The sequence below is a fragment of the Orycteropus afer genome, unplaced genomic scaffold (assembly GCF_000298275.1).
Source record: "Orycteropus afer afer isolate SDZICR_OR568_19922 unplaced genomic scaffold, OryAfe1.0 scaffold00288, whole genome shotgun sequence".
NCBI classification, from domain to species: Eukaryota; Metazoa; Chordata; class Mammalia; order Tubulidentata; family Orycteropodidae; genus Orycteropus; species Orycteropus afer.
The window spans coordinates 3258454-3264052 of NW_006921875.1; the positions used below are offsets into that span (position 1 = coordinate 3258454).

The following is a 5599-nucleotide window of genomic DNA, read 5'->3' on the forward strand; positions in this document are numbered from 1 at the left end:
ATTGCCCAACCTTCCTTCCGAGGAGTGGCTGGTGGGTTTGAACCGCCAGCCTTCTGGTTAGCAGTCAAGTGCCTTAGCCACTATGCTACCAGAATATTTTATCGAGAGTTTACCTTATGCCAAGCACTATTGTAAATACCAATTCATAGTGAACAAGAACCCTGTCAGGCAGACACTTAACTCCCTTTGGATACTTTGTCCAAGGTCACACAATTGATGTTTGTCAGTACCTGGCATTTGAACTCAAGTCTGGCTCTACAGCCCAAATGTTCAACCATGTTCTGTACTGCATCTCAGTGTCCTTAAATCTTTGATGACTGATGATCTTGCCATTCTTTGGTGTTTTGTGATGTAATTCTAGTGAGTCAGTACTCAAAATCACAAGAATGGAAGAAGCTAGATATTGATCCATAGAACTAATTATTTTAGTCCATTCCCACTTCACTCCCAAATATTCTCTATGACAAGTTTTGACTAAGGCTTATTTTCCTCTTTGGGACATTGAGATTGTTTGAAGATTCCTAATAGTTAGGTTCCATTCGGTTATACTTTGGTGACATTGAGCTATAGATTTGGGAGCATATCCATGGCTAGTCCCAGTTGGGGAGCTCTGGTAGCATAGTGGCTAAGGCACTTGACTGCTAACCAGAAGGCTGGTGGTTCAAATCCACCAGCCACTCCTCAGAAGGAAGACGGGGCAATCTACTTCCGTAGTGATACTGCCTCGGAAACCCAAGGAGGGGTCGCTATGAGTCGGGTCTGACTCCATGGCACATAACAACGACAACAACAACAAGTCCCAGTTGAGGCAGCACCACCCTTTGACACACATACTACAGAAAATGTTCCCATTCAGGGAACAGCCTTAAAGATGAGCTGAGTGATCTGGGGAAGCTTGGACATTATCTTCGGATAACACAAAACACCTGAATTGCAGTGTATGAACAAAACAGAGCCATTCTACCTGGACAAGATAGTTTGTGGCTATTTAGTAGAATCTACAGTCGTGCAGGGAGCTCTGGTGGCGTAGTAACTAAGGCATTTGACTGCTAACCAGAAGGCTGGCGGTTCAAACCTACCAGCCACTCCTCGGAAGATTGGGCAATCTACTTCCATAGTGATACTGCCTCAGAAAACCAAGAAGGGGTCACTATGAGTCGGATCTGACTCAACGGCAGTGAGTTTTGGATAGTCATATGATACAGCTAAGATAACTAGTGTGTCAAAGCATCCAGTATTTGTTGACAACTGTGCTGTGGAGGAGGGCTCAGAGGTAGTACAACCCCTGACCTTAAGGAACTTACCATTTAATTGAAGAGAAAATGTGTGCACAGAGAATTAACACCAGCCATGGATTTGCAGGAGCAGAGCAATACTGAAGGAATAAGTAGAGAGTGGCAAAGAATTTGTTCTATGTTCTTATTTAAAACGTTTTCTTGATCAACTATTACGTACCAAGTGCTATATTAGAAGGAGCTCTGGTAGCATAGTGGGTAAAGCAATTGGCTGCTAAGCAGAAGGTTGGTGGTTCAAACCCACCAACTGCTCCATAGGAGGACGATGAAGCAATCTACTTTGTAAAGATTTACAGCCTTGGAAACCCAGTGGAGGTCACTGTGAGTCAGAATCAACTCGATGGCAGTAGGATTTTTGGACTATATTATACACTAAAAAAACCAAATCAAGCCCAGTGCCACTGAGTCAGTTCCAATTCCTAGCGGCTGTATAGGACAGGATAGAACTGCCCCTGGGGTTTCCAAGACTGTAATCTTTAAGTAAGCAGAATGTTGCATCTTTCTCCCACACAGTGGCTGGTAGGTTTGAACCACAGACCTTTCAGTTAGCAGCTGAGCACTTAACCACTCTACCACCAGGGCTCCTTAGTATTAGACACTAGTGAGAATATATAATAACAGTCATTTTTATTGAACATTTCAGTTGCCATGCATTGTGCTAAGTGATTTGTGGACTATATTTATCCTTAAAACAACCCAGTGAGGCAGAGACTATTATGACACTCATTTCACAGATGAGGGCACTGAGGCATAGGAATGTTAAGGAGCTAACCTGAAGTCACACTGCTTAGAACCAGCAGTGTTGAGATATGGACCCAGAAGTCTAACTCCACAGTTCACTGTCAACCACTGTGCTGTATACTACTTCAGAAATGAGTAAAGCCTGGTCCCTGCACTCAGAAAATTCAGTAAGAGACACACCTCACTCCTCACAACACAATCCATGCTTGCAGAGCTACTAGGGTAGCAAAGATGCCAAGCATCTTGAAAATCTAATAGCAATTTTAGGGAAATTCAGTGGGTGACCATGCACCATCCCTTCTTATTTTAAAAGCACAAATTAGTCCTTTCTTTGAAAGAATTGCTAAGTATGTAACAGTTCCATACTATTTAGGAAACAGGTCTGCATAGATATTAATGAAAAGGTGTATTTTTTCTGCTTGAGCTGTGTCCTTGATTTTGTTTTGCTTCCTGTGGTTTTGCATCTTTGTAGTTTTTTAAGTTTGTGTTTAGCCAGATTTGACAGTGGTATGTTCTTCCAGTTTGCTCTGTGTCATCACTTAAGGCATATTCAAAGGTTGCAAGAAAATGAATATGTATATGCCACAAAGGGAAAAAGGAAAGATTCTCCTAAAAGTTGAGATGCACGTTTACAATTGCATCATGAAAGCAAATATAATTTGAAACCTCAAAATAGAGACATCACACATAGATGTTTAGTACTATACAGAACGGAGACCCTCTTACAACCTCAAAAAGAGGAGAAAATACATTATTTTTAATCCCAGGATATGCCAATTTGCCCAAAACATTGACCCATAAATACTCAGTAATGTTTCTCAAAGACAACGCATGATACTTTACCTTTCTTCTAAATTTGCTACTCAGTTTCATTTGGGTTCTGGGCATGTCTGTCTGTCATCCAGCCAGTTTATGCTGCCGCGGGATAAGGCTGTATGAATAATTGTGCTTGCTGCTGGCCTAGCTGAGCTTGCTTTACAGATCCTGAACTTTGATATGTAGAGAATCGGAGGGTAAAGGTGGAGACAGTGGAAACACTGTGACTCAGAGACCCCCAAAGTCATTGCCAGTTGTCATGGTCATTCTGCCAGCCTGAGTCTTAAGGAGAAAACAGTGTTGCCAACTGTTCTTGCTCTTCCTTCCCAGCTTGGGGTGGGGGGGAGGAGGGGCTTCTTGTTATGCTCTTAAACATTTAGAAGGAAAAAAATAGCACAAATATAAAACACCAAATATTTCATCAATTCTTGTATGTGTGTGGTAAATATACACTCAGGAAAACATTTGCCATTTCAACATTCCTCACACACATGATTCAGGAACATTAATGATGTTCATCATACTGTTCAACCATCACCATTAGCTGTTTCCCAGTTTCCCCTTCACCCTTAATAGAAACCTGTGTTTCCTAAGCAGTGATTATCCTTCTTTATTCTAGTCCTTATGATAGTCAGTATCTAGGGAGAAGTAAAATGGCTCCAGAATTTGGAAATGGGATTATAATAGTAACATTCAAAGTCCTTCATAGAAATAACTGAAGAAAATAGCCTGAATAGATTTGCAAATACCAATGTTTAGTGAAGATGATGTATGTATGTTTCTCAAGAACTCTAAGGTAATTTTAATTAAAAGAGAAGAAACCTGGTCACTTGTATTCTTTTGTCACTGGGGAAAAAAGCTATGTACATGGAAGTTGAGGGTAAGGTAGAGAAAAAAGTGAGAGTTTGACCTTTTTTATCCCAGCCTGCACAAGGAAGAGGCACTGAGCCAATCAGATAATAAAATTCTACTCACATAAGAGACAATTTCTGTATCTGACTTCACCATGGTCTGGATGAAGTAATACTTAATAATAATAGCTTTAGCTAGTGAGGTACCTACCATATTCCAGGCACTGGACTAAGTTTGGAACCCCTACATTTATTCAGCAATTCCAGTTTAGGAGTTTATCAGTTGGGAAGTAATCGTACAAGTCCCAAAGATGTGTATACAAAGATGTTCAAGGATGCCTTTCAGAACATGCCTTATTTAGTGAAAGCCCAAAACGACTTCAACGCGCAACAGTAAAGAATTAGCTAATAGATTGATGGCCCAGTTTCAGTGAGCTCCTACCGTGAGCCAGGCTCTATTCTGGGTGTTTGAAATACATCAGCAAACTAAACAGATGCCTGCCGTCATGAAGTTCACATTCTAGCAAGAGAACACAGACAATACACAATTGATAGGGTAAGTAAGGCTGGCACCAGATCAGGCAGTGTTTCGTTCTGTTGTACATAAGGTCACTATGAGTTGGAGATGACTCGCGAGCACATAACAACAACAAATTATAAGAGTAAGTAAGGTGGTGGTATGTCAGAAGATGGCAAGTTCTTTGGAAAAGACAAAGGGAGCAGATCAAGAAACCTGAGTGTGGAGAGGGCACTCTTAAATATAGGAGCCAAGGTGGGCTTCATTGTGAAGAACTCGAAGGAGGTGAGGGAGTCAGCTATGCAGCAGTCAGGGAAGTACGCTGCTGACAGAAGGAACAGCCACTGCAAAGGCCCTAAGGCAGGAAGCGTGCCAGTGTGTTTGAAGAAGAGCAAGGATGCTGGGGGTTGGAGTAAGGTGAGTGGAAGGAGTAGGAGAGGAGGGAGGTCAGAGGGGAACTAGGAACTGAGTCAGAGAGTCTTGTTGGCCCTGATAATGAATGTGGATTTTATTCTAAGTGAAGTGGGGTGCCTTTGCAGGATTTGGACAGAGGAGTAGTGAGGTCTCTTTTTATATTTTAGAAGAAACAGTCTGGCTACTGTGTGAATAATAGATTGTAGGGGTACAAGGAGAAGCAGGGAGACCATTTAGGAGGCTATTGCAGCTACTCAGGCAAGAGAGATGATGATGACTCAGGGAAGTATAATGAAAATGGCAGAGAATGGTCCAATATTTTGAAGGCAGAACCGATAAGACTTGTTGATAGATGGGATATAGAATGTGAGAAATGAGAGAAGTTGAAGATGACTTAATATTTTGGCCTGAGTAGTTGGAAGGGTGGGCCTGCCATCAACTGAAATGATAAAGGCACGGGTGGAACAGGTTTGTGGGAGGAAATCAGGAGTTAAGTTTGAGAAGTCTTAGACATGCAGAAAAAGATGTATATTTACTGGCTATTAGTATTTAATGCACTAAATATACTAGGGGAAAAAATAAGAAAATTTTAAGTATTAAGTGAAAATAGCTAAAAACAATATCAGATGATTTCATTTTGTTTTACATATACACATACTTCTATAAGAAAAGGTACAAACAGATAAATAGCAAAATAATAACAGGTTATTTTGGATATAGGTTTTTGAGTAATTTTAACTTAATTTCTTTCTCTTTTTGCTATAATTTATATAAAAGGAAGATATGTTCAGAAGAGTAAGAAGACTATGGCTTTCTTCTATCCTATTGCTAAATTGTGGTTTTTTCCAACCATTGCCCAGTTGATGGACCCTTGGGTTATTTATAGGTTTTTCCTTTTTCTTCTTTATGAATGGCAACACTATATACAAGTTGCTCCATTTTCTTTTGAAGAATTTTCATATGAT

General features: G+C 40.6%; 1 protein-coding gene across 1 annotated transcript in view; it reads left to right on the top strand.

Annotated features, from left to right (window-relative positions):
* The window catches only part of DNAJC16 (DnaJ heat shock protein family (Hsp40) member C16), a 58192-nt gene that overhangs the window by 22065 nt on the left and 30528 nt on the right, over nt 1–5599 (top strand). The gene's annotated exons all lie outside the window — the stretch shown is intronic.